Below are 26,332 nucleotides of genomic sequence, written 5' to 3'. Positions count from 1 at the left end.
TATTTCTGCACTTCACAGCAAGTGTTCACTCTGAAAAACTGGTGCGTTTAAGGATTTTCTTTGTATTTCTGTGTACTGATATTATTGGATTTTGTTTTCCAAACACCGCCCAATACAATTCCTCTCACTCAGTTCTAATTCGGCACTTTCCGTTTTATTTATATGGGGATTTAATCCTCTGTGGATGAATACAGCCTATTATTATTATTATTATTTTATATGAGGATTTAATCCTCTGTGGATGAATACAGCCCATTATTATTATTATTATTATTATTTATTTTATATGGCGCCACAAGTGTTCCGCAGCGCCTTACAAAGTACATAAACAAATAGGTTGACCAGTGACTTAAAGTACTATACCATACAGGACAAGGAACATGAATAATATACATTGCTACATTAGCGACCATAACTCCCAGATAAGCAACACAGCAAAGTAACCAAGTGATAGGTGCCCTAGTGGGGAGTAAGGAGTAGATGAAAGTAAAGTAAGGAGAAGCACAAGAGGGTAGAGGGCCCTGCTCGTAAGAGCTTACATTCTGAAGGGGAGGGGGCAGACAAACCGGGGTGACACAGATGGGGTAGACAGGGAGGAAGGAGCATGTAGCAGCATGTCATTGCAGTATGGTAATTGGGAGAAGAGACCATGGGCCTGATTCAATGGTGGACGCAGTGATATTGTTGGACGCATGCGTCCGAGTCGCAGTGGTCATGCTTCCCGATGGTTACCGCCGGGGGACGCAGAGAGCTGGAATTTAAGTTGGTGTTTCGGGATGGTGACGGGCCTGTCACGGTTAGCAATTTTTTTTTTTTCCGCAGTTGCATTGACTCCAACGGCCATGTTCAAACACATCCTGCGTCTCCATATGGCTGTTGATTAGCGTTGCAGCTGGTGGGTGCATCTGTACGAATGCCGTCAGATGCGGCGTTTGCATAAAGGCGCAGTCGTGCGGCACAAAAATTCAGTCACCGCTGAATTAGCGTCACCCACTGTGTGGTATGCCCATGTCCTGCAACATTTAATACAAACATTTTTGAGATAAAAGGAAAATAGAAAAAAATATTATATAATAAATTATGATGCTGCCGTTAGCTATACGTCTTCATTATACCTTTTGTAGTTTTTAGAGTATTTGCCCATTTATATCTCTCTTGTATATTATTATACACAAAAGGTGTAGCTTAGACTAATATCTAGCAAATAAATTGCTGTGGGAATTAATATTCTATTATTTATTTTTGTATTCGCTTTGGTTAGCTGCGTGCAGCATTAGGTCTCCATTAGTTTCTGTATTCTCTAGGATTTGCAAAAAAAAAAAAATAGACTAAATAATAAAATTTTAAATAAAAGACTCCCAGCGCTGTGCACCTAATGGTTATAATTTCCACTCAAAGGGTTAAATCAAAAGGTTGCAGCATAGACTGAAAACAAATTCTGTGTAGATTTGCAAAACGAACAATCTTATATAAACAAAGTAGTCTGCGCATCCACTAGTAGTTAACCCTCTCGATGGACACTAGTAAATTGAAAGATCAATGTTTATAATTGTAAAGCCACATGTATATTATAGCTGTCTTGCATAATCATATGGTATATATAGAGAGAAAGATGTCAAAAATATTTTAATTTATCATTAAAAGATTAACTAATTAGCTAAAATTGACATATAACATTCACAGTGTAATAAACAATTAGAATATTATATCACATAGAAGCATAAAAACCAAATTGTTGCAAATCACTCTGGAGCTGGAGATTCTTGGTATATTTTCAAAGAGATTGTTTCCGGAACGTTAGAAAGTATCCATTGAGTGATCTATACCAGAGTAATTTGCAACAATTTGGTTCTTCCGCTTCTATGTGATATAATATGCTAATTGTTTATTACACTGTGAATGTTATATGTAAATTTTAGCTAATTAGTTAAACTTTTAATGATAAATTTAAATATTTTTGGACACATCTTTTTCTCTATATACACCATATGATTACGCAATATAGTTATAATATATATGTGACTTTACAATTCTGCAAATTTATCTTTGAATTTACTAGTGTCCACCGAGAGGGTTAACTACTAATGGATACGCAGACTACTTTGTATATATAAATTATAAAAAAAAAATTATCTTAAGAACTCATCCCAAAAACTCCCAACATACAACTATACATTCCCAGTACATCTGATCTATTTTTAAGTCCATGATTGTTCATGAGTTTTAGGTCGATTTAATCATAAGCCTTTTACTCACCAGTTTTACTGGCTGCCATCTTGTGCGTCTGGGTGACCTTCTTGTGTCTCTGAGCATGAGCTTATTCGTATAAAGGTGCCCACACACTGGACAACTCGCAAAAGATGCAATGTCGTTAACAATTTCCCTTGAAGTCCCCGCGCAACTCACCGGCACTCCTGGACAGACGATATCTTGCTAAACTGTGCAATGTGACTAACGACCTATTGTGCGTCCTTAATGATTTCCAGTGCATCGTTAAGGAGATTGCCAGATCTTGCCTGCAGTAGGTAAGATCTGAAGATACGATGGCGTGACCGCGCATCGGATCGTTATTGTTCCTGGAAGCTGCACGATTTGCATGTTTTTAAATGATGCATCGTTTTCTAGCAAATCGCGCCTAAAATCGTCCAGTGTGTGGTCACCTTTACATTGCCTCCTTATAGCAGCCAGTGACAACATAGAACTGGTTTACATTATTGTTATCTAGTCCGGTATAATTCTCAGATGTATTGCAACCAATTATCTGATTGTTGAGATCTGGAGAGTTAATGTTATATAGAGTTACATATTAAAAGAAAAAAAAAATCCCACAACCGCCCAATTATTTGACCCTCACTTTTATAACCTAACACAACTTTAGATTATGTCAAAACACTTTTTATTACAGTTTAAATATAATTTCTCATAACACATTTGTTTTCCATGGATGAAGTCAGTAAATGCTAATATACGAGTAAATAATATGTACAATTATTAACGCATGCACACTGGGGCTGATTTTGTTACCCACAAAAAGTATTACACAAAATCAACGTATTTATAAGTTCCGGTTGGCAACATCGTCATACGCGCCTCGTTAACTTCAGGCACACGGTACAGACACTTGTGCCCCGCTTGCACGCATGTTGAAATCCATTTCTTTTATGTGCAGCAAATACATTCTCTTTTAAGCATCAATTAAACTACACAAACTTATCACACATCAGAATTTTTTATTTGCTTAAACACACTACCAAAATCTATAATTATGCCAAGCAGTCACAGCACCATTCATAGTCAGGAGAATTCAACGTCAGCCAATCAGATGTGGTTCCACAGTGTCGGCAGCCATCTTCACCATAATCCACTATTTATTCCTGATCACTCACATATAATTGCATACACATCCTTTTTCCCAATCTTATTGTACTTGACCTACATCGGAGCTCCCCAAAATGCCAAATGGCCTAGTTACTCACCTGGCATCAGCCCCACTGTTTATGCATGGAAAACGGAGTAACGGTCAGGTGCCATTTTAGATTTTTGGAGGTTGATTGTGCTGATTTGTGTTTCTATAAGTACCGATTAATCCGTTTAGAGGACTGTTGGGCTCTATAAAGAGCTAGAGAACGCCGTATTTCTCAATGCAATAATTGGTTGGTACTTCTTGAGAGGTGCCAGAAAGATGAGGACATTAGAATTGCCTATATTTTATTTTTAGGACCGTTTATTTTATACTTTTTTTTTTTTGTAACACTTCAGCTGTTATTAAACTAATTAATCTTCTAAAATACGGTGTGGCTCAGTTTTTTAAATTTTTTTATAGCTAGAAAATTTAAATAAGAAAATGCTGAAATAAAAAAATACAACAGATGATTTTTCCTCATGATTTGTACATTGTCAACAGTACCACTTAACATTTCTTTAACAGATACCAGGAAATATTTGCCACTGAAAAGTACACGTAACCTTATTTACGATGATTAATGCTTCAGACAACTAATTTTCCTGTGGACATCTTCAAAATTTATGATCGGTCGTACCTGTACCTCCCCTACCGTGTCTATAAAACTTGTCAGGCATGTACTGTAGTACCTGTGAAACGCGTTCCTATATATTTCTGCGGAGAACCGGTTGATGATTTGGGAGCATTGTCGCAGGCTCTGGACCAAAATTTCAAAGACAGCTCATTATTCATGGACTGTTACCATGAATTCGGGCTGGCATAAGGATCACTCCAGAATGAATACCACATTAATATATATTGTAAAATTAAACTTTCTACTTCAGGGTCCATAGGGGGTCCACAGGGTTGACCTTGGGGTATAGCTGGATCTGTATCCATGGGCACCACGCAGTTAAAGCTTTGCTGCTCCCAGGATGCACTTGGGTCCGTCCTCCTCTATACCCCGCCACAGGCACCTCAGTTTTAGTTGGTGCCCGGCCGGAGTCGGGTCACCCTGCGCAGTGGGGCTGCACTAAGCTTTATTCTTTTTTTTTTTTTTTAAAAAAAGAAGATTTTATTATTTTATTTTTACTATCTTCAGAGCGGCAGCATCAGACTGTCCATCTGGACGTCTATGCTGCCGCTCCAACAGCACCGCTGGCGCTGCGACGCCGGTACTGCAGCGGGACCCAGGAGTCAGTGCTAGTGTGGCTCCGGGACCACCCAAGGACTGCTGCCGGACTGAAGGGGCCAGGTAAGCCGCGTGCAGTGCTGTCAGCGCTGCACGCGGGGAAAATGCAGTCTTCATGCCGCCGGTCTCTGGGGACAGACCGGCGGCGCTAGTAGCGGCGGCGGGCTCCCCCTCTTCAGGCATACCCCGCGTGTCCGCTGGCCCCCGGGGTGTAAGTACCGGCGGGGTTTAGTACTAGCAGGGGAGGCAGCCTTCCCTGCTTTAGCGCTCCTCCCCTCAGCCCAGCGCGCCTTCTCTCGTGTGCTGGCGTCGCTGGGCTGTAATCTCCTGGCCACTCCTCCTCAGAGCTCTCCGGCGGCCATCTTCCTCAGGCAGCATCGCAGAGCTCCCAGGCAGGCTTCCAGTGGACCAGTCCCCCTGCGTACCTCTCCCCCTGCAAAGGACAGTGTTCGCAGCGCTATAGCCCTCCCAGACACTGAATCTGGGAGGTTGATTGTAGCGGAAGGTGCAGTGAGTATAACTTCTCTGCATGGTATGTGACTATTGCTAGTGCTGCTGTCTGTGCTTATTTTCTACTTACTGTCAGCTTTTTACCTATCCCTTTCCTTCTCCTACGGCCCGCAGGTGCGTGGGGGAGGGGTGTTCTTTCTGTGTACCTCACTTATATAAATCTACGTATTTGTGAGGTCCGTCACATACTGCGGTGTGCTCCTCAGTACCATATTGTGGGCTGTTTGGGTTGCATACTTGGGAGTGCGTGGGTGTTATACGCCTTACCTCGTTTCGGTGAGACACTTTTTTTGCAAAAAAGTTTGTGTCATGTCTGATGAGGGGAATGAGCGCTCCGAGGCTCCTGTGTTGTTTTCCTGCCGACGCTGTTCGGCAGGGGTTGACGGGGCAGAATTGTCTCAGGACGGTCTGTGCGGGCGGTGCCAGTTGGTACCTGGACCCTCTAAACCCCCGGTGGCGCGGGATCCTCCGTGGGCAATGTTTACGCAAGTGCTGGCGTCAATCGCGGACCGACTTGCGGTCCCGACTGCGGCCCCTTCTAGGGCGTTGCCCCAGCCTACCATGCCCCGTTCCCCGGGTGTGACTCGTCTGGTGCAGTCTCCTCCCGGGTCTCAGACTGTGGGTCCTTATGCGGGTTTGCCGGTATACGTGCAAACCCCCACGGTGCCGCAGCAGTCGATGGTACCTTTTCAGGGGTATCCTCAGGCAGTACCCCCGCCTTGGGTGGACGTCCTCTCCAGCTCTGTTCAGAGTCTGGCGGCTTCGTCATCGGCTTTTCAACATATGTTGGACAGTGATTTGCCCCCACGGGCGTCCAAGCGTTCCGTTCCGGCTTCACTGGCGGCTCAGTTCACGGACACGGACGTGTCTTCGGATGACGGGGAGATCCATGAAGACTCTGACTCGGATGACGGGGCCCAGGAGATGGAGGCTAAGTCTTCCATTAATGTGCCGGCATTGGTTAGGGCGGTGCGGGCCATCCTTCACATTGAGGAGGATGTGCCCGCCCCCAGGTCAAAATACCCAAATTTTAAAAAGGCCAAGGTAGCTTCGACGGTTTTTCCCCTGTCCGATCAATTGACGGATCATATGGCAGGGGCCTGGCAGTTGCCCAGCAAGAGGTTCCAACTGCAGAAGCGGTTGGCTTCGAACTATCCGTTTCCGGAGGCTCATTGCAGGAAGTGGGAAACTCCTCCAGCGGTGGATTCCCACGTTACCTGCTTAATTAAAAGTGCTACGCTGCCTTTGCCGTCGATCTCCTCCCTGAAGGATCCCATGGACAGGAAGGTGGAGACTTGTTTGAAGTCTATCTACTCTCTCTCGGGGGCGGTGGCCTGTCCGTCCATGGCCATCTCTTGGGTGGCTAAGGCCATCGAGAGCTGGGCCAATGCTTTGGAGGATACCTTTCCGGAAGATGCTCCGGAGATCCAGAGAGCGTTGATAGGTCAAATGAGGGATGCGGCTTCCTACATTGGGGAAGCATCGTTAGACGCAAGCCTGCTAACCTCTCGGGTGTCGGCTGCAGCTGTGTCGGCGCGTCGGTCCTTGTGGCTGAGGTCTTGGAGAGCTGACGCTGACTCCAAAAAGGGACTGGAGGCCTTACCTTTTAATGGGGAGTTGCTTTTTGGTCCAGACTTGGACAAAATTGTGGACACTCTGGCTAAGTCTAAATCAGCCTTCCTCCCTTCGGCTTCTGCTCCTACCAAGGTACGGAGCTCTGCTTTTCGGTCCTTTCTGGTTCAGGGCAAGGCAAAAGGTCAGTCCTTCCCGAGGCAGTCGACGACCAAGGCCGCTTCTAAGCCCAAGAAGCAGCCCTGGAGTGCCAGGCGCCCTTCTTCCAAGCAGGAAGATAAACCTTCTGCCTGATGGGACGGGCCTCCCTCTGGGGGACCCCAGAGTGGGAGGCCGACTTCTTCTATTTGCCCAGTGCTGGCACAATACCACCACGGATGCCTGGGTTCGAGAAGTGGTCTCCCAGGGGTACGCCCTGTCTTTTCGGCACAGGCCGCCCCACCAGTTTTTCTGCACGAGTCCTTCTCAGGATACGACCAAGTCTTTACAGATTCAGGAAGCTATAGAGTCCTTGCTGACAGCAGGGGTCATTGTTCCCGTTCCTCAATTACAACGAGGGACGGGGTTCTATTCTCTGTTTCTGGTGCGGAAACCCAATGGTTCTCATTGCCCTATCCTCAACTTGAAGTCTCTGAACAAATTCCTCAGAGTTCCCAAGTTCAGGATGGAAACGTTACGTTCCATCATTCTGGCGATGGAACCGGGGGATTACATGGTGTCCCTGGATATTCAGGACGCATACCTCCATGTTCCGATAGCACCTTCGCACCAGCGGTATCTGAGGTTCGCTATCCTTCAACACCATTACCAGTTCCGGGCACTACCCTTTGGTCTCTCCATGGCACCGAGGGTGTTCACGAAGATTATGGCGGTCATGGCCGCACATCTTCGGAACCAGAATGTACGGCTACTACCGTATCTGGATGACCTCCTGTTGCTGGCGAGTTCCCCGGAGGTACTGCTTCATCATCTCCACTTGACGGTCGCTTGCCTGCAAGCGCACGGGTGGCTGATAAATTGGAAAAAGTCCTCCCTGAGTCCATCTCAGCGGATGGTTCATTTGGGAGCCCTGCTGGATTCTCGGCAGCAAAGGATCTTCCTGACCCCGGAGAAGGTCTCCTCCCTGCAGCTGAGGATACGCAGTTGCCTGAGCAGTTGCCGCCTGTCGGTCCATTCGGCTATGAGGGTTTTGGGCTCCATGGTGTCAACATTCGACATGGTGGAATTTGCCCAGTTCCATTCCCGGCCTCTGCAGGGTCTGATTCTATCGGAATGGAACGGGTTACCTCACCGGATCCTCTCTCAGTTGCTGGTGTTGTCCCCGGAGGTTCGGCAGTCTTTGGCTTGGTGGCTTCAGACAGCTCATCTGGTCGAGGGGCGTCCCTTTTGGATCCCGGACTGGGTCCTGCTCACGACGGATGCCAGTCTTCGGGGTTGGGGGGCAGTGACCGGCTCGTTGTCACTTCAGGGTCGTTGGTCTGCGGAAGAAGCTCGTCTTCCCATCAACATTCTGGAACTGCGGGCGGTTTATCGGGCCCTGCAGTCGTCCGGTCCCGCTCTTTACGGACGGGCGGTTCAGGTGCAGTCCGACAACGCCACCACGGTGGCGTATATCAACCACCAAGGAGGAACTCGAAGTTGGGCAGCAATGTCGGAGGTGTCTCGCATCCTTGCTTGGGCGGAGTGTCACATTCCAGCGATCTCGGCAGTCTTCATTCCCGGAGTCCTCAATTGGGAGGCGGACTTCCTCAGCCGTCACGACGTGCATCCCGGGGAATGGTCGCTTCACCCAGAGGTGTTTCAGCTACTCGTGGACAGGTGGGGGCTGCCGGAGCTGGACTTGATGGCCTCCCGTCACAATCACAAGTTGCCCGTTTACGGGTCAAGGACAAGAGACGCAGGCGCCAGTCTGGTAGACGCGCTGTCGGTGAAATGGACGTTTCACCTGGCGTATCTGTTTCCTCCGATATCCTTACTTCCTCGGGTTCTGCGGAAATTCAAGCAGGACGGCGGCACGCTCGTGCTGGTTGCTCCGGCGTGGCCCAGACGTCCTTGGTTCTCCGATCTGAGGTGTCTCTCCATCGACGCTCCGTACCTTCTTCCTCAGCGTCGGGACCTGTTGTCTCAAGGGCCCTGCCTTTACCCGGATCTGGGTCGGCTGTCTTTGACGACGTGGCTCTTGAGACAGCCATCTTGAGGTCTAGGGGTTTCTCCAGTTCAGTCATTGGTACCATGCTTAGGGCACGCAAGCCTGCCTCCGCACGGATTTACCACAGGGTGTGGCGCACTTACTTTCAGTGGTGTGAATCCAGAAACTATGATCCTCAGGTGTTCCGGGTTTCCAGAATCTTGGAGTTCCTTCAATCAGGTTTGGACCTCGGCTTACGCCTGGCCTCTCTGAAGGTTCATGTGTCTGCATTGTCCGTGTGGTTTCAGCGTCGGATTGCTACACTACCGGATGTTCACACCTTTTTCCAGGGTGTTCTCAGGATACAGCCTCCCTTCGTGCCTCCTGTGGCTCCTTGGGACTTAGCGGTGGTGCTACAGGTCTTGCAGGGTCATCCTTTTGAGCCTCTTGAGGTGGTGGACCTCAAGTGGCTGACGTTCAAGACCGTTTTTCTCCTAGCAATTGCTTCTGCCAGGAGGGTGTCAGAGTTGGGGGCGCTTTCCTGTCGCCCTCCTTTTCTGATTTTTCATCAGGACAGAGCGGTGCTCCGCACTCGTCCTGAGTTTTTGCCCAAAGTGGTCTCGAAGTTCCACATTAATCAGGAACTTGTTGTGCCAGCTTTTCAGTCGCCTGATCTTTCAGCTGGTGAGGCTTCCTTAGATGTAGTCCGGGCACTTAGAATCTATGTGGATCGGACTGCTTCGGTTAGGAAGTCGGATTCTTTGTTTGTCCTCTTCGGTTTTCACAAGAGGGGTTGGCCTGCCAACAAGCAAACGTTAGCCCGTTGGCTTCGTTCCGTTATTTGTGAGGCTTATGCACAGGAGGGTTTACCTGTGCCAGCCTCTGTTAAGGCTCATTCCACTCGTTCTGTGGGTCCCTCTTGGGCTGCTAGACGTGGCGCCTCCGCTGTTCAGCTGTGTAAGGCGGCCACTTGGTCTTCAATTCAAACGTTTTTGAGGTTCTATGCGTTTGACACCTTCGCCTCTCAGGATGCATCCTTCGGGCGCCGGGTACTCCTTTTCAGCACAGGAGCGTCCCCGTCCTTAGTTGAACTGCTTTGGGACATCCCCAAGGTCAACCCTGTGGACCCCCTATGGACCCTGAAGTAGAAAACAAGAGATATGGTAAGAACTTACCTTTGTTATCTCTGTTTCTACGAAGTCCATAGGGTCCACAGGGCGCCCGCCCTGACGCACCTGGCTTCAAATTGGCTGTGTGGCTGGTCACCGGTTTTCCGTCTCCCATTTCTGTGAGTATGGTTTCTTGTGTGTTCCAGTCTTCCTTCTCTCTGTTTAGTCTCCTCCTCCGGTCTTAGCTGCTTACCAACTAAGGTGCCTGTGGCCGGGGCGGGGTATAGAGGAGGACGGACCCAAGTGCATCCTGGGAGCAGCAAAGCTTTAACTGCGTGGTGCCCATGGATCCAGATCCAGCTATACCCCAAGGTCAACCCTGTGGACCCTATGGACTTCGTAGAAACAGAGATAACAAAGGTAAGTTCTTACCATATCTCTTGTTTTTTGGAATCCACTCATAGCACAGATTGAAGGCAGCTCGGCTAAGCTTGGGGGCCGTAACCTCTACTTTAATCGTAGGCTTGGAGTACAGATCCTTTGCTCAGAGTGGGGAAAACTGTGTTTGGCCGCCTGCTTTAGAAGCGACTTAGAATTCCACATATTTTTAAATTCAGCCCATATGAGCATAAAAGGAATACTAGATACAGAACTGTTTTTTTCCCCCCACAAACATTACATAAACTAAAGTATAACATTATTCTCTTCAAGATAACCAACCACCCATGACGGAATGGAATTGAAATACCGGCGGCTCAAGAGCCGGCGGTTCAAATCCTGACCGTGATAGGCCGACAGGTGAAGATCCCGACATTTAAAACGTACGCCAGGTTATTTATTTTTTAAATTATACCAAAAATAATGGAGTGGCCATAATTTTACCATTCTGTGAGCTAATATCCTCATACAGAGAAGAAGGCCTCTTTATTGTCTTTATGGGAAAGTAGGGTTCAGAGAAGTCCTAAGTTTTATTGCTAGTTATAGACCCATTAACCAAAATATTGACAACTACACGAAGCGGATGACGTTGAATTTCTCATAACAAGGCATGCCAAGGTCAGGGATACAGTAGAAGGTAGACCGACATTAGGAATTCGGTTGACATGTTGAATGAATAAGATGTTGACCTGAGTGACATTGATAGTGGCCAAATCGTAATGGCCAGGGCTTTAGAAACTGACAAGTTTGTGGGGTGGTGAGGTCACCTGTGATGAGAATCTATAGACAGTGGCCTGAGGAGACAAAAAAACGCTTTCCGCCAACAGGGCGTGGGGGTGGCCATCAATGTGAGAGGTCAATGGAGGCTATACCATCTGGTACAAAACATCAAAAGGGCTACTGTGGCACAAGTAGAACATTTTAATGATGCTGGAGGAATGTGTAACGACACACAGTACATCAAACCCTGCTGCGTATGGGGTTGCGTAGCCCTGCCCACCATCGACAGGCCTACAATGGAAATGCCAGAACTGGACCTTGTATCAATGGTTTGTTCAAGAATGGTTTGAGGAACATAGTGAAGAGTTCAAGGTGTTACCCTGACCTCCAAATTCACCAGAGCTCAGTCTAATCGAACATCTGTGGTATGTGTTGGAATAATCCTGCTCCTCTCTTCTGGCTCCACCTCACAACGTAAAGGATCTGCTGGTAACATCCTGGTAGCAGGTACCACAGGACACCTTCAGAGGCCTTGCAGATACTATGCCTTGGCAGGTCAGAGTTGTTTTGGCGGTACATGGAGGAATAACAGCACATTAGCCAGGTGGTAATAGTGTTTTGGCTGATCATTTTATATACACCTAATATAGGTCTAGATATCCATTAACACTCTGATTATTACCCTATTTAAAACTGAGGGTCTTTTTTTCTGGCAAACAGAGACTTCAATACAGTCCTAAATCACAGTCCTTGGTGATATGGCAATATCTTTTGATACAATTTTAAATGGCCACAAATGTATTTCAAATGCGACAAAAAAAGAAGAAGTTTATTTAAAGGACAAATGGTTCCACAAGCATATATATCATAAATGACATATACATATCGCATGATTATATTCTTAACACCATACAAGAAAACTATACATCTAAGGGGTATATTTACTAAAGTGCGGGTTTTTTGAAGTGGAGATTTTGCAAACAATGTGATTCTAGCTATTATCTTCTAGAAGGTGCTAGATAATGATAAGTAGAATCTGGTTGCTATGGGCAACATCTTCACTTCTGAGAACCCGCGCTTAAGTAAATATACCCCTAAAGGTTCACCATGGCTTTATGCCAGATACTTTAATAATAGTTACAAGTAAACAGCAAAATGTCAGATTGGGTGTAGCTGTGGTTAGTAAGCTGCTTGGAAATGATTGCTTTGTGGTACACTTTTAAGCACAATATCTGGTAAGTAACTGTAATGCATTTGACTATAGTGAAGCTTGACAATATATGTATTATACAGGGGTTAAAGTTGGCCGGAATGGGGCGGAACTGCGTCCCGTCACTTCTATTTGGAGACGGAACCAGTTCCACCTCCTCTGACCCACCTTAGCCCAGCGCCGCAGGGAGGCCTCATTTACGGGGTGCTCGCTGAGATTTTGTTACCTGCTGGCGTCCGGCTCCCTCCCCACAGTGCCAGCCGGAGGCTGGACCTCACTCTTGAGCTCCGACTTTCGGCTCCCCCCACGGGTATTGACGTCTCATAATTCAGCGGAGCAGCAAGGCGGACCGGAGGCAGCGGACGCAGGAACGGGGCTTAAGGTAAGTATGTGTTTTTTTTCTTGTGTAAGCGGCTTCATATTGGGGGCACTACTACTGGGGGCATTACTACAGTGGCCATTACTATTAGTACTATTACTACAGGTGGCATTACTACAGGGGGCACTGAATAAGGGGCACCACTACTGGGGGCACTGAATAAGGGCACCACTACTGGGGTCACTGAATAAGGGACACTACCACTACTGGGGTCACTGCATAAGGGGCACTACCACTACTGGGGTCACTGCATAAGGGGCACTACTACTGCTGTGGGCACTGCATAAGGGGGAATTACCACTGTGAGCACTGCATAAGGGGCACTACCACTACTGGGGTCACTGCATAAGGGGCACTACTACTGCTGTGGGCACTGCATAAGGGGAACTACCACTGTGGGCACTGCATAAGGGGCACTACCACTACTGGGGGAACTGCATAAGGGGTACCACTACTGGGGTCACTGCATAAGGGGCACTACTACTACTGTGGGCACTGCATAAGGGGCGCCACTCCTGGGGACACTGTATAAGGGGCACTACTGCTGTGGGCATTGTATAAGGAGCACTGCTACTGAGGGCATTATGTGTATTAGGGACACTACTGTGGGCATTGTGTAAAAGGGGCACTGCTGTGTGTCATACATGAATAAGGGACACTACTATGTGGTGTAATGTGAATCGGGTGAATCCATACATGCCTACTTTCCCGGAATTCAAGGGAGGCTCCCGATTTTTCGGGTAACCCCCCGCACCCCCGGAAGGGTAAGCACTTCTCCCGTATTCTGCCCACTTCCTAGTGAAGTGAGCAGAATGGGGAGAATTTCTGCTGCGATCGCGGGTCCCCGTGTAGGGGGTGGGGCTTAATGACGCGATTCTTCATGAATTGCGTAATTCAGCCACGCTCCTATTGAAATGTGAGCCAATCGCGGTTATTTACCGTCAAGGGGGCGGGGCTTAATGAGGCAAAATGTAAGGCCCCGCCCCCATCACAACCCACCTGCTTCTCCCCACGCTTCTCCCGCTGTCACTGTGTGTCACCCTCCTACATGTATACATATTATATACAGTATACAGGTGTACTACTGTCACTGTGTGTCACCCTCCTACACATACATCTTATATACAGTATACAGGTGTACTTCTCTCACTGTCACTGTGTGTCACCCTCCTACATGTATACATGTTATATACGGTATACAGGTGTACTTCTCTCACGCTGTCACTGTGTGTCACCCTCCTACATGTATACATCTTATATACAGTATACAGGTGTATTCCCTTCATGCTGTCACTGCGTGTCACCCTCCTACACATACATCTTATATACAGTACACAGGTGTATTCCTCTCACACTGTCACTGCGTGTCACCCTCCTACACATACATCTTATATACAGTATACAGGTGTACTTCTCTCACTGTCCTTGCTTGTCACCCTCCTCCATGTATACATATTATATACAGTATACAGGTGTACTTCTCTCACACTGTAACTGTGTGTCACCCTCCTACATGTATACATCTTATATACGGTATACAGGTGTATTCCCTTCACACTGTCTGTGTGTCACCCTCACACACATACATCTTATATACAGTATACAGGTGTATTCCCTTCACGCTGTCACTGCGTGTCACCCTCCCACACATACATCTTATATACAGTATACAGGTGTATTCATCTCACACTGTCACTGTGTGTCACCCTCCTACATGTATACATATTATATACAGTATACGGTGTATTCCTCTCACACTGTCACTGTATCACCCTCCTACATGTATACATCTTATATACAGTATACAGGTGTATTCCTCCCACACTGTCACTGTGTGTCACCCTCCCACACATACATCTTATATACAGTATACAGGTGTATTCCTCTCACATTGTCACTGTGTGTCACCCTCCTACAGATACATCTTATATACAGTATACAGGAGTACTTCTCTCACTGTCACTGCGTGTCACCCTCCTACATGTATACATCTTATATACAGTATACAGGTGTATTCCTCTCTCACTGTCACTGTGTGTCACCCTCCTACACATACATCTTATATACAGTATACAGGTGTATTTCTCTCACTGTCACTGTGTGTCACCCTCCTACACATGCATCTTATATACAGTATACAGGTGTATTCCTCTCACATTGTCACTGTGTGTCACCCTCCTACAGATACATCTTATATACAGTATACAGGAGTACTTCTCTCACTGTCACTGCGTGTCACCCTCCTACATGTATACATCTTATATACAGTATACAGGTGTATTCCTCTCTCACTGTCACTGTGTGTCACCCTCCCACACATACATCTTATATACAGTATACAGGTGTATTCCTCTCTCACTGTCACTGTGTGTCACCCTCCCACACATACATCTTATATACAGTATACAGGTGTATTCCTCTCTCACTGTCACTGTGTGTCACCCTCCCACACATACATCTTATATACAGTATACAGGTGTATTCCTCTCTCACTGTCACTGTGTGTCACCCTCCCACACATACATCTTATATACAGTATACAGGTGTATTCCTCTCACACTGTCACTGTCTGTCACCCTCCCACACATACATCTTATATACAGTATACAGGTGTATTCCTCTCACACTGTCACTGTGTGTCACCCTCCCACACATACATCTTATATACAGTATACAGGTGTATTCCTCTCTCACTGTCACTGCGTGTCACCCTCCCACACATACATCTTATATACAGTATACAGGTGTATTCCTCTCTCACTGTCACTGTGTGTCACCCTCCCACACATACATCTTATATACAGTATACAGGTGTATTCCTCTCACACTGTCACTGTCTGTCACCCTCCCACACATACATCTTATATACAGTATACAGGTGTATTCCTCTCACACTGTCACTGTGTGTCACCCTCCCACACATACATCTTATATACAGTATACAGGTGTATTCCTCTCTCACTGTCACTGCGTGTCACCCTCCTACATGTATACATCTTATATACAGTATACAGGTGTATTCCTCTCACACTGTCACTGTGTGTCACCCTCCTACACATACATCTTATATACAGTATACAGGTGTATTCCTCTCACACTGTCACTGTGTGTCACCCTCCCACACATACATCTTATATACAGTATACAGGTGTATTCCTCTCACACTGTCACTGTGTGTCACCCTCCCACACATACATCTTATATACAGTATACAGGTGTATTCCTCTCACACTGTCACTGTGTGTCACCCTCCCACACATACATCTTATATACAGTATACAGGTGTATTCCTCTCACACTGTCACTGTGTGTCACCCTCCCACACATACATCTTATATACAGTATACAGGTGTACTTATCACACTGTCACTGTGTGTCACCCTCCTACATGTATACATCTTATATACAGTATACAGGTGTACTTCTCTCACACTGTCACTGTGTGTCACCCTCCTACACATACATCTTATATACAGTATACAGCTGTATTCCTCTCACACTGTCACTGTGTGTCACCCTCCTACACATACATCTTATATACAGTATACAGGTGTATTCCTCTCACACTGTCACTGTGTGTCACCCTCCTACACATACATCTTATATACAGTATACAGGAGTATTCCTCTCACACTGTCACTGTGTGTCACCCTCCCACACATACATCTTATATACAGTATACAGCTGTATTCCTCTCACACTGTCACTGTGTGTCACCCTCCCACACATACATCTTATATACAGTATACAGGTGTATTCCTCTCACACTGTCACTGTGTGTCACCCTCCTACATGTATACATCTTATATACAGTATACAGGTGTATTCCTCTCACACTGTCACTGTGTGTCACCCTCCTACACATACATCTTATATACAGTATACAGGTGTATTCCTCTCACACTGTCACTGTGTGTCACCCTCCCACACATACATCTTATATACAGTATACAGGTGTATTCCTCTCACACTGTCACTGTGTGTCACCCTCCCACACATACATCTTATATACAGTATACAGGTGTATTCCTCTCACACTGTCACTGTGTGTCACCCTCCCACACATACATCTTATATACAGTATACAGGTGTATTCCTCTCACACTGTCACTGTGTGTCACCCTCCACACATACATCTTATATACAGTATACAGGTGTATTCCTCTCACACTGTCATTGTGTGTCACCCTCCCACACATACATCTTATATACAGTATACAGGTGTATTCCTCTCACACTGTCACTGTGTGTCACCCTCCCACACATACATCTTATATACAGTATACAGCTGTATTCCTCTCACACTGTCACTGTGTGTCACCCTCCCACACATACATCTTATATACAGTATACAGGTGTATTCCTCTCACACTGTCACTGTGTGTCACCCTCCTACATGTATACATCTTATATACAGTATACAGGTGTACTTCTCTCACACTGTCACTGTGTGTCACCCTCCTACATGTATACATCTTATATACAGTATACAGGTGTATTCCTCTCACACTGTCACTGTGTGTCACCCTCCTACACATACATCTTATATACAGTATACAGGTGTATCCCTCTCACACTGTCACTGTGTGTCACCCTCCCACACATACATCTTATATACAGTATAGAGGTGTATTCCTCTCACACTGTCACTGTGTCACCCTCCCACACATACATCTTATATACAGTATACAGGTGTATTCCTCTCACACTGTCACTGTGTGTCACCCTCCCACACATACATCTTATATACAGTATACAGGTGTATTCCTCTCACACTGTCACTGTGTGTCACCCTCCCACACATACATCTTATATACAGTATACAGGTGTATTCCTCTCACACTGTCACTGTGTGTCACCCTCCTACACATACATCTTATATACAGAATACATGTGTATTCCTCTAACACTGTCACCCACCTACATGTATACATCTTTTATTATTATAACTGTGTGTATATATATATATAACAGAAGAGGGAAAGACTATGGGGCTGTGTCGTCAGTCATGTGACCAGGTTGAGTAATGAGACCAGATATAAATATTTACATAAACTACAATATCCACAATGCTTTGCGCTGACCCGGCCATTGACAATGACGTCACCAGCCAGCGGCTTTACCTGACACTGACAGGGAAAGGTGTGATACTGAAGGGGATCTATCCACTTCCACACTAACAGCCAGACAGAGGTATCTCTAATATATGTGTATTGCTGCAAATGTCACTGTCACTCACTCTATACACAGTCATTATTTACAGCGTGTAATATATAGGTACAGTCACTATATACAGTGCATAATATATAGGTACAGTCACTGTCACTATATACAGTGTGTAATATAATGGTACAGTCACTGTCACTCACTATATACAGTGTGTAATACATAAGTACAGTCACTATATACAGTGTGTAATATATAGGTACAGTCACTATTTACAGCGTGTAATATATAGGTGCAGTCACTGTCACCATATACAGTGTGTAATATATAGGTACAGTCACTATATACAGAGCGTAATATATAGGTACAGTCACTATATACAGAGCGTAATATATAGGTAGAGTCACTGTCACTATATACAGTGTGTAATATAATGGTACAGTCACTGTCACTCATATAGTGTTAATATAATGGTACAGTCACCATATACAGTGTGTAATATATAGGTACAGTCACTATATACAGTGTGTAATATATAGGTACAGTCACTGTCACTCTCTATATACAGTGTGTAATATATAAGTACAGTCACTATATACATTGTGTAATATATAGGTACAGTCACTGTCACCATATACAGTGTGTAATATATAGGTACAGTCACTATATACGGTGTGTAATATATAAGTACAGTCACTGTCACTCACTATATACAGTGTGTAATATATAGGTATAGTCACTGTCACTCACTATATACAGTGTGTAATATATAGGTACAGTCACTATATGCAGTGTATAATATATAGGAACAGTCACTATATACAGTGTGTAATATATAAGTACAGTCAATGTCACTCACTATGTACAGTGTATAATATAAAAGTACAGTCAATGTCACTCACTATGTATAGTGTGTAATATATAGGTACAGTCACTATATGCAGTGTATAATATATAGGTACAGTCACTATATACAGTGTGTAATATATATGTACAGTCACTGTCACTCACTATGTACAGTGTATAATATATAGGTACAGTCACTGTCACTGATATAGTGTTAATATAATGGTACAGTCACTATATGCAGTGTGTAATATATAGGTACAGTCTCTGTCACTCTGTATATACAGTGTGTAATATATAGGTACAGTCACTGTCACTCTCTATATACAGTGTGTAATATATAAGTACAGTCACTATATACATTGTGTAATATATAGGTACAGTCACTGTCACCATATACAGTGTGTAATATATAGGTACAGTCACTATATACATTGTGTAATATATAGGTACAGTCACTATATACGGTGTGTAATATATAAGTACAGTCACTGTCACTCACTATATACAGTGTGTAATATATAAGTACAGTTACTATGTACATTGTGTATTATATAGGTACAGTCACTGTCACTATATACAGTGTGTAACATATAGGTACAGTCACTATATGCAGTGTATAATATATAGGTACAGTCACTATATGCAGTGTAAAATATATAGGTACAGTCACTATATACAGTGTGTAATATATAAGTACAGTCAATGTCACTCACTATGTACAGTGTATAATATATAGGTACAGTCACTGTCACTCATATAGTGTGAATATAATGGTACAGTCACTATATGCGGTGTATAATTATATATAGGTACAGTCACTATATGCAGTGTGTAATATATATGTACAGTCACTATATACAGTGTATAATATATAGGTACAGTCACTATATGCAGTGTATAATATATAGGTACAGTCACTATATACAGTGTGTAATATATAAGTACAGTCAATGTCACTCACTATGTACAGTGTATAATATATAGGTACTGTCACTCATATAGTGTGAATATAATGGTACAGTCACTATATGCAGTGTATAATATATAGGTACAGTCACTATATGCAGTGTATAATATATAGGTACAGTCACTATATACAGTGTGTAATATATAAGTACAGTCAATGTCACTCACTATGTACAGTGTATAATATATAGGTACAGTCACTATATACAGTGTGTAATATATAAGTACAGTCAATGTCACTCACTATGTACAGTGTATAATATATAGGTACAGTCACTATATGCAGTGTATAATATATAGGTACAGTCACTATATACACTGTGTAATATATAAGTACAGTCAATGTCACTCACTATGTACAGTGTATAATATATAGGTACAGTCACTGTCACTCATATAGTGTGAATATAATGGTACAGTCACTATATGCAGTGTATAATATATAGGTACAGTCACTATATGCAGTGTATAATATATAGGTACAGTCACTATATACAGTGTGTAATATATAAGTACAGTCAATGTCACTCACTATGTACAGTGTATAATATATAGGTACAGTCACTGTCACTCATATAGTGTGAATATAATGGTACAGTCACTATATACAGTGTGTAACATATAGGTACAGTCACTATATGCAGTGTGTAATATATAGGTACAGTATGTAATATATAAGTACTGTCACTCTCTATATACAGTGTGTAATATATAAGTACAGTCACTATATACATTGTGTAATATATAGATACAGTAACTGTCACCATATACAGTGTGTTATATATAGGTACAGTCACTATATGCAGTGTATAATATATAGGTACAGTCACTATATACAGTGTGTAATATATAAGTACAGTTACTATATACATTGTGTAATATATAGGTACAGTCACTGTCACCATATACAGTGTGTAACATATAGGTACAGTCACTATATGCAGTGTATAATATATAGGTACAGTCACTATATGCAGTGTGTAATATATAGGTACAGTCACTATATACAGTGTGTAATATATAGGTACAGTCACTATATGCAGTGTGTAATATATAGGTACAGTCACTCTCACTCATATAGTGTGATTATAATGGTACAGTCACTATATGCAGTGTATAATATATAGTCACTATATACAGTGTGTAATATATAGGTACAGTCACTATATGCGGTGTAAAATATATAGGTACAGTCACTGTCACCATATACAGTGTGTAACATATAGGTACAGTCACTATATGCAGTGTATAATATATAGGTACAGTCACTATATGCAGTGTGTAATATATAGGTACAGTCACTATATGCAGTGTGTAATATATAGGTACAGTCACTCTCACTCATATAGTGTGATTATAATGGTACAGTCACTATATGCAGTGTATAATATATAGTCACTATATACAGTGTGTAATATATAGGTACAGTCACTATATGCGGTGTAAAATATATAGGTACAGTCACTATATGCGGTGTATAATTATATATAGGTACAGTCACTATATGCAGTGTGTAATATATATGTACAGTCACTATATACAGTGTATAATATATAGGTACAGTCACTATATACAGTGTGTAATATATAGGTACAGTCACTGTCACCATATACAGTGTAATATATAGGTACAGTCACCATATGCAGTGTATAATATATAGGTACAGTCACTATATACAGTGTGTAATATATAGGTACAGTCACTGTCACCATATACAGTGTGTAATATATAGGTACAGTCACTATATACATTGTGTAATATATAGGTACAGTCACTATATACGGTGTGTAATATATAAGTACAGTCACTGTCACTCACTATATACAGTGTGTAATATATAAGTACAGTTACTATATACATTGTGTATTATATTGGTACAGTCACTGTCACTATATACAGTGTGTAACATATAGGTACAGTCACTATATGCAGTGTATAATATATAGGTACAGTCACTATATGCAGTGTAAAATATATAGGTACAGTCACTATATACAGTGTGTAATATATAAGTACAGTCAATGTCACTCACTATGTACAGTGTATAATATATAGGTACAGTCACTGTCACTCATATAGTGTGAATATAATGGTACAGTCACTATATGCGGTGTATAATTATATATAGGTACAGTCACTATATGCAGTGTGTAATATATATGTACAGTCACTATATACAGTGTATAATATATAGGTACAGTCACTATATGCAGTGTATAATATATAGGTACAGTCACTATATACAGTGTGTAATATATAAGTACAGTCAATGTCACTCACTATGTACAGTGTATAATATATAGGTACAGTCACTGTCACTCATATAGTGTGAATATAATGGTACAGTCACTATATGCAGTGTATAATATATAGGTACAGTCACTATATGCAGTGTATAATATATAGGTACAGTCACTATATACAGTGTGTAATATATAAGTACAGTCAATGTCACTCACTATGTACAGTGTATAATATATAGGTACAGTCACTGTCACTCATATAGTGTGAATATAATGGTACAGTCACTATATACAGTGTGTAACATATAGGTACAGTCACTATATGCAGTGTGTAATATATAGGTACAGTATGTAATATATAAGTACTGTCACTCTCTATATACAGTGTGTAATATATAAGTACAGTCACTATATACATTGTGTAATATATAGATACAGTAACTGTCACCATATACAGTGTGTTATATATAGGTACAGTCACTATATGCAGTGTATAATATATAGGTACAGTCACTATATACAGTGTGTAATATATAAGTACAGTTACTATATACATTGTGTAATATATAGGTACAGTCACTGTCACCATATACAGTGTGTAACATATAGGTACAGTCACTATATGCAGTGTATAATATATAGGTACAGTCACTATATGCAGTGTGTAATATATAGGTACAGTCACTATATACAGTGTGTAATATATAGGTACAGTCACTATATGCAGTGTGTAATATATAGGTACAGTCACTCTCACTCATATAGTGTGATTATAATGGTACAGTCACTATATGCAGTGTATAATATATAGTCACTATATACAGTGTGTAATATATAGGTACAGTCACTATATGCGGTGTAAAATATATAGGTACAGTCACTGTCACCATATACAGTGTGTAACATATAGGTACAGTCACTATATGCAGTGTATAATATATAGGTACAGTCACTATATGCAGTGTGTAATATATAGGTACAGTCACTATATGCAGTGTGTAATATATAGGTACAGTCACTCTCACTCATATAGTGTGATTATAATGGTACAGTCACTATATGCAGTGTATAATATATAGTCACTATATACAGTGTGTAATATATAGGTACAGTCACTATATGCGGTGTAAAATATATAGGTACAGTCACTATATGCGGTGTATAATTATATATAGGTACAGTCACTATATGCAGTGTGTAATATATATGTACAGTCACTATATACAGTGTATAATATATAGGTACAGTCACTATATACAGTGTGTAATATATAGGTACAGTCACTGTCACCATATACAGTGTAATATATAGGTACAGTCACCATATGCAGTGTATAATATATAGGTACAGTCACTATATACAGTGTGTAATATATAAGTACAGTCACTGTCACTCTCAATATATACAGTGTGTAATATATAGGTACAGTCACTATATGCAGTGTATAATATATAGGTACAGTCACTATATGCAGTGTGTAATATATAGGTACAGTCACTATATACAGTGTGTAATATATAGGTACAGTCACTGTCACTCATATAGTGTGATTATAATGGTACAGTCACTATATGCAGTGTATAATATATAGGTTGTCACTATATACAGTGTGTAATATATAGGTTAAGTCACTATATGCGGTGTAAAATATATAGGTACAGTCTCTATATGCAGTGTATAATTATATATATATATATATATATGTACAGTCACTATATGCAGTGTATAATTATATATATATATATATATATATATATAGGTACAGTCACTATATGCAGTGTATAATATATAGGTACAGTCACTGTCACACTATATTTCCTACTCTGATCTTGTTGGAGTGACAAAGCGCGGTGGCCATGGCCACATGACATGAGACGCAGTGACCTCACATATAGTGATTCCGGCAGCTTTGTCTGTGAAGTGTGGACACAGGACGCTGAATCTCCGGATATCGCTACTGGTGACTGAGCGGCTAATCCTGTGCCCACTGTTGGGTGATATGCGGATAGATGTACATGGTTTAGAGTATAAGTACATTTGTGCTACCTGCTTTTTATCTTATACAGAGATGATAACTTCTGGGGAAGGTGATTTGGATGGTGCTGCACTACATCTAATGATCTGTGGAATTTGGGATCTACTCTGTTTTTTTTAAATAAGTCACTTTATGGACAATATTGCGCACCTTACATGTGTTTTGAATACTGTCTTTTCATGCATGTCGCAAATGTGTGACAGATGTTCACTAAAGCTCTATTTTCACATTTGGAATAAACTAAGCTTACCTTACACTGTGAGCTGTCACATCAGCGGAGCGACCGCAATATACACTGTGTGTACGATGTGCACCTGCCGCTCAGCTGATAACTGATTGTTGTGTACTAAGCAGTGACTGGTATACCACAGCTGAGTGACATCACAGAGGCTATTTATGATCAGCCTAGCTGGTTGTTACATAATGTCCTGCATTTCACCACACATGCTTTCTTACAGGGATAGTAAGGAATGTGCCACAGACAGGACAGACAAAACCCTGGGCTTCAGTCAATATGTTTTGGATGTTCGGATTTCTCCTAGCAGTTGTGACCCAAAATCTGCAATTATGCCTATTTACTTATAGACCTCATCATTCGTTATATATAATAAATATATATGCAGATATGCATTTTGCATGTACAGTGTATAGATACAGTGACTGTCATTATGTATATACAGTATATAATGTATAGATATGGTCAGTGTCCTTCATTATAGAAAGCCACTAACATTTAGTGTATACAGTATATTTCAGTAATGGGCAACAGACAGCCCTCCAAGCCTTCATTTATAGACTCTGCTCCTCCCTGCTTTGTGGTTGTACTTGTTTGTGGTAGATTGTAATGCTTGTTCAAAGGACCTGCTGATATATTATTTCAGATAGGTGACTTTTTTATTTACATTTATTATTTTAACTTGTTACTGAGATCAAGGGTAATGAGCTGCCCTTTTGAGCACTGACAAGATGAATGGAACAGCCCTGGTCTTCCAAACAAGGCTGAGAGAGAAGAAAGACTTTGTGTCTGGGCGTCGGGCAGCCAGTGAGAGCTGTGAGCAGGCAGTGGGGAGGGGGTTCCACTCTCCATCTCTCAATGCACTGGCGCTAGACCAGGTGAAGGCAACCTGTAGTGGTCCACCTGCTGTAGAACTACACATCACAGCATGCAGTGCCACAGTTTTGCACTGGCAGGGGATGCTGGGACGTGTAGATCCACAGCTGCTGGATGGACACAATAGCAGATGATATAATAGATATGTAATCACTGTTATCGTGTAATTCCAATGCTAGCATGTTTTTCATTCTTTGCATGTGTTTTCCAAATAGACTATTTTAATAGTTCTTATTCAGGGTTGCACGTTACTGCACAGCCGGTGCGACTTCGTGATCCGCTGCTGCGTCCAAAGTAGCGGCATTGGATTACTCCGCGTGATCATCGGTCCTCTAAGTAAGCTTCAGGTTACTCAGGATGCTCGGTATTTAAGCCAGTGAAGCTGCCTGACGCCACCCTCACTCTGCCCCCAAACGGCCGCAGGCAGTCAATCAGGCTGTGGCGTCCGGGCACTATGGTCGGTCGAGCTCTCAGAAGGAGATCTGCAAATGGGCAGTACAATTTCTCTGCATGCGCAGGTCTTCAAACATTGGAGCTGTACAGGTTTGCGTGGTTACTTCGTAAACATGGCCGGTTCTTCTGCTACAGGCGAGTGTAGGTGCTCCTGTTGTTGGCTTTCGAGATGGAGATGTACAACAGTCCATGTTAGGAATATGGTTTCCCTGAGAGTGTCCCGGACACGTTTAAGGACTGCCACAGAGTCTTGTTGATGTTGTTGAGAAAACTCAGCTGGATGGAGAACTGCAGGCTCTTGAATTCATGAGTAGTTGGATTTCAGTAGTATATGTGGTGTTCAGTTGCACTGCCTCATAACACAACCTGTTAGTATGGTGGCCAATCAGATGTGGGCATTTAGATGCACACTTGCAGTTGGGTTTCATTGTGAGGCATTGAGGTTACATATAATAGGGGCTGCAGTTTTCAGCAGCAGCAGTATGTGAAGTATTCCCCCAGAGTTGAGAAATTCCATGTGTAGGTGACTGAGTCTTCGTCATTTGTTGCTTTGTCATTTTAACACTTTTACGATATTTAGTATAAAGTATGCATACCTTAAACTGTGCTACAATATGTCATATTAACAGAAAGTCTGCAATAAACAGTGTGTATGAGTTTGATCAATAGCTGCCACTCACCTGATAACTGACTGTTCAATGCCAAGCAGTGCCTTTTATACCACAGCTGAGTGACTTCACAAAGGTTGTTCATTATGTATGTGACTTACAGCTTTAACCTACCTGCCTTCCGCAGCTAAATTTACTAAT

The 26,332-nt window shown here is 42.7% G+C and overlaps 1 protein-coding gene across 2 annotated transcripts in view; it reads left to right on the top strand.

The window, feature by feature from the left end:
- The window catches only part of LOC148500771 (uncharacterized), a 97,344-nt gene that overhangs the window by 58,344 nt on the left and 12,668 nt on the right, over nt 1–26,332 (top strand). Inside the window, exon 1 of one of the 2 annotated variants that reach the window (XM_088451385.1) lies at nt 17,808–17,893. The exons of the other annotated variant lie outside the window; for it this stretch is intronic. The gene's annotated coding sequence lies outside the window, so the exon portion shown is untranslated. Of the gene's footprint in view, nt 1–17,807; nt 17,894–26,332 lie in introns of those variants that run through there. 2 annotated transcript variants of the gene reach the window in all.

The sequence above is a fragment of the Taudactylus pleione genome, unplaced genomic scaffold (genome assembly GCF_031769625.1).
Source record: "Taudactylus pleione unplaced genomic scaffold, aTauple2 ptg000547l, whole genome shotgun sequence".
Taxonomy (NCBI): domain Eukaryota; kingdom Metazoa; phylum Chordata; class Amphibia; order Anura; family Myobatrachidae; genus Taudactylus; species Taudactylus pleione.
This window is presented reverse-complemented; position numbering and strand designations above follow the sequence as displayed.